Source organism: Hypanus sabinus, chromosome 7 (assembly GCF_030144855.1).
Source record: "Hypanus sabinus isolate sHypSab1 chromosome 7, sHypSab1.hap1, whole genome shotgun sequence".
NCBI classification, from domain to species: Eukaryota; Metazoa; Chordata; class Chondrichthyes; order Myliobatiformes; family Dasyatidae; genus Hypanus; species Hypanus sabinus.
In genome coordinates this window covers 106,685,915-106,689,981 of record NC_082712.1, presented here as the reverse complement: position 1 = coordinate 106,689,981, position 4,067 = coordinate 106,685,915, and positions in this window count along the sequence as shown.

Below are 4,067 nucleotides of genomic sequence, written 5' to 3'. Positions count from 1 at the left end.
GAAACCCAGGTAACATCCTAGTAAATCGTCTCTGCACTCTCTCTAATTTATTGATATCTTTCCTATAATTCGGTGACCAGAACTGCACACAATATTCTAAATTTGGCCTTACCAATGCCTTGTACAATTTTAACATTACATTCCAACTTCTGTACTCAATGCTTTGATTTATAAAGGCCAGCGTTCCAAAAGCCCTCTTCACCACCCTATCTACATGAGACTCCACCTTCAGGGAACTATGCACTGATATTCCTAGATCTCTCTGTTCCTCTGCATTCCTCAATGCCCTACCATTTACCCTGTATGTTCTATTTGGATTATTCCTGCCAAAATGTAGAACCTCACACTTCTCAGCATTAAACTCCATCTGCCAACGTTCAGTCCATTCTTCTAACCGGCATAAATCTCCCTGCAAGCTTTGAAAACCCACCTCATTATCCACAACACCTCCTACCTTAGTATCATTGGCATACTTACTAATCCAATTTACCACCCCATCATCCAGATCATTTATGTATATTATGTATATTGGGCCCAAAACAGATCCCTGAGGCACCCCGCTAGTCACCAGCCTCCATTCTGATAAACAATTATCCACCACTACTCTCTGGCATCTCCCATCCAGCCACTGTTGAATCCATTTTATTACTCCAGCATTAATACCTAACGACTGAACCTTCTTAACTAACCTTCCATGTGGAACTTTGTCAAAGGCTTTGCTGAAGTCCATATAGACTACATCCACTGCCTTACCCTCATCAACATTCCTCGTAACTTCTTCAAAAAATTCAATAAGGTTTGTCAAACATGACCTTCCACACACAAATCCATGCTGGCTACTCCTAATCAGATCCTGTCTATCCAGATAATTATTAATACTATCTCTAAGAATACTTTCCATTAATTTACCCACCACTGATGTCAAACTGACAGGTCTATAATTGCTAGGCTTACTTCTAGAACCCTTTTTAAACAATGGAACCACATGAGCAATACGCCAATCCTCCGGCACAATCCCCGTTTCTAATGACATCTTAAAGATCTCCGTCAGAGCTCCTGCTATTTCTACACAAACTTCCCTCAAGGTCCTGGGGAATATACTGTCAGGACCCGGAGATTTATCCACTTTTAAATTTCTTAAAAGCGCCAGTACTTCCACCTCTTTAATTGTCATAGGTTCCATAACTTCCTTACTTGTTTCCCACACCTTACACAATTCAATATCCTTCTCCTTAGTGAATACCAAAGAGAAGAAATCGTTCAAAATCTCTCCCATCTCCCTCAGCTCCACACAAAGCTGACCACTCTGATTCTCTGAGGGGCCAATTTTATCCCTCACTATCCTCTTGCTTTTAATATAACTGTAGAAACCTTTCGGATTTACTTTCACCTTATTTGCCAAACCAACCTCGAATCTTCTTTTAGCTTTTCTAATCTCTTTCTTAAGATTCCTTTTACATTCTTTATATTCCTCAAGCAATTCCTTTACTTCATGCTGCCTATATCTATTGTAGACATCCCTCTTTTTCCGAACCAAATTTCTAATATCCCTTGAAAACCATGGTGCTTTCAAACCTTTAACCTTTCCTTTCAACCTAACAGGAACACAAAGATTCTGTACCCTCATAATTTCACCCTTAAATGACCTCCATTTCTCTATTACATCCTTCCCATAAAACAACTTGACCCAATCCACTCTCTCTAAATCCCTTCGCATCTCCTCAAAGTTAACCTTTCTCCAATCAAAAATCTCAACTCTAGGTCCTGTCCTGTCCTTCTCCATAATTATATTGAAGCTAATGCTATTGTGATCACTGGACCCGAAGTGCTCCCCAACACATACATCTGTCAGCTGATCTATCGCATTCCCTAACAGGAGATCCAACACTGCCCCATCTCCAGTGGGTACTTCAATGTATTGTTGCAAAAAACTATCCTGCACACATTTCACAAACTCTAAACCAACCAGCCCTTTTACAGAATGAGCTTCCCAGTCTACGTGTGGAAAATTAAAATCTCCCACAATCACCACCTTGTGTTTACTATAAATATCTGCTATCTCCTTACACATTTGCTCTTCCAACTCACGCTCCCCATTAGGTGGCCTATAATACACTCCTATCAGTGTTACTACACCCTTCCCATTCCTCAATTCAACCCAAATAGCTTCCCTAGAGGAGCTCTCTAATCTATCCTTCCAAAGCACCGCCATAAGATTTTCGCGGACAAGAAATGCAACACCTCCTCCTCTGGCCCCTCCTACTCTATCACACCTGAAGCAACTAAATCCAGGAGTATTTAGTTGCCAATCACACCCTTCCTACAACCATGTTTCACTAATAGCTACAACATCATAATTCCAGGTATCAATCCACGCTTTAAGCTCATCCACCTTTCTTACAATGCTCCTGGTATTAAAATAGATACATTTAAGATACTCTCCACCCCCTTCTCTCTTTTCATCCCTAACAATGCATTCAAATTTATTATCCTTTTCTTTCTTCTCCCCTACATCTTCGGGCTGAGCGCATCCCTTCTCCATCACCTGCCTTTCCTCCTTCACATACTGTCTATTTACTTGCTCTACTGGTGAACTAACCTCCTCTCCCATGGTTTCCTCAATTTGATTCCCGCCCCCCATCTTACTAGTTTAAAGTCTGCCCTGTAGCCCTAGCAAACCTCCCCACTAGGATATTGGTCCCCCCAGGATTCAATTGTAACCCGTTCTTCTTGAACAGGTCACGCCTGCCCCAGAAGAGGTCCCAATGATCCAGAAACTTGGATCCCTGCCCCCTGCCCCCTGCTCCAATCCCACAGCCACGCATTCATCCTCCACCTAATTCTATTCCTACTCTCACTGTCACGTGGCACAGGCAGTAATCCTGAGATTACTACCTTTGCGGTCCTTCTTCTTAACTGCCTTCCTAACTCCCTATACTCTCGTTTCAGGACCTCTTCCCCTTTCCTACCTATGTCATTGGTACCTACATGTACCACGACCTCTGGCTCCTCACCCTCCCACATCAGGATATCTTGGACGTGATCAGAAACATCCCGAACCCTGGCACCAGTGAGGCAAATTACCATCCGGGACTCCTGATCACCTCCACAGAACCGCCTGTCTGAACCCCTGACTATTGAGTCCCCTATTACTATGGTCCTCTTTCTTCTATCCCTACCCTTCTGAGCTACAGGGCCGTCCTCTGTGCCGGAGACCCGGCCACTGTCACTTCCACCAGGAAGGCTGTCCCCCCCCCCCCCCCAACAGTACTCAAACATGAGTACTTATTGTCAAGGGGTACAGCCACCGGGGTATTCTCTAGTACCTGCCTCTTCCCCTTCCTGACCGTGACCCACCTATCTGCCTCCCGTGGCCCCGGAGTGACCACCTGCCTGTAACTCCTCTCTATCACCTCCTCACTCTCCCTGACCAGGTGAAGGTCATCGAGCTGCAGCTCCAGTTCCCTAACTCGGTCCCTCAGGAGCTGCAGTTCAGCGCACCTGGCGCAGATGTGGACGTCCGGGAGGCTTGGAGACTCCAGGATCTCCCACATCCGACACCGAGAACAACAAGCTGCCCTCATACTCATACTTCCTGAATAACTGAAAAATAACAAGAACTAAAAGATAAGCCTACTGTGCCCTCTTCTGCCTAAGCCCCCTGAGCCCAAGCCCTACACTGCTCCCAGCTCTCTCCGCTGCCCGCAAATGAAGCTGCCCGCTTCTTAAGGCTGCGTTCTTTTTATATCTTCCCTCCTTCCCAGGCCTCCTCACGCGCCTGTGCAGTCCCGCCTCTCAGAACTCTGATCTGAGATGCAATTGGACAATTTGAAAATGGCCGCTGCCGCACTTCCTCTCAAAGCCTCGCTGTCTTCTTCCAAAAGATTTCTCACACATCTGTTCTTACCCCATCCTCCCACCACCCTACCAGGGATAGGGTTCCTCTTGTTCTCACGATTTGGAAGCAAGGGAAGAAACTACTGGGGCCCTGGCAGAGATTTTTGTATCTTTGTTAGCCATGCAGAGGTAGAGGAGGACTGGAGAACAGCTAATGCTTTGCCTTTATT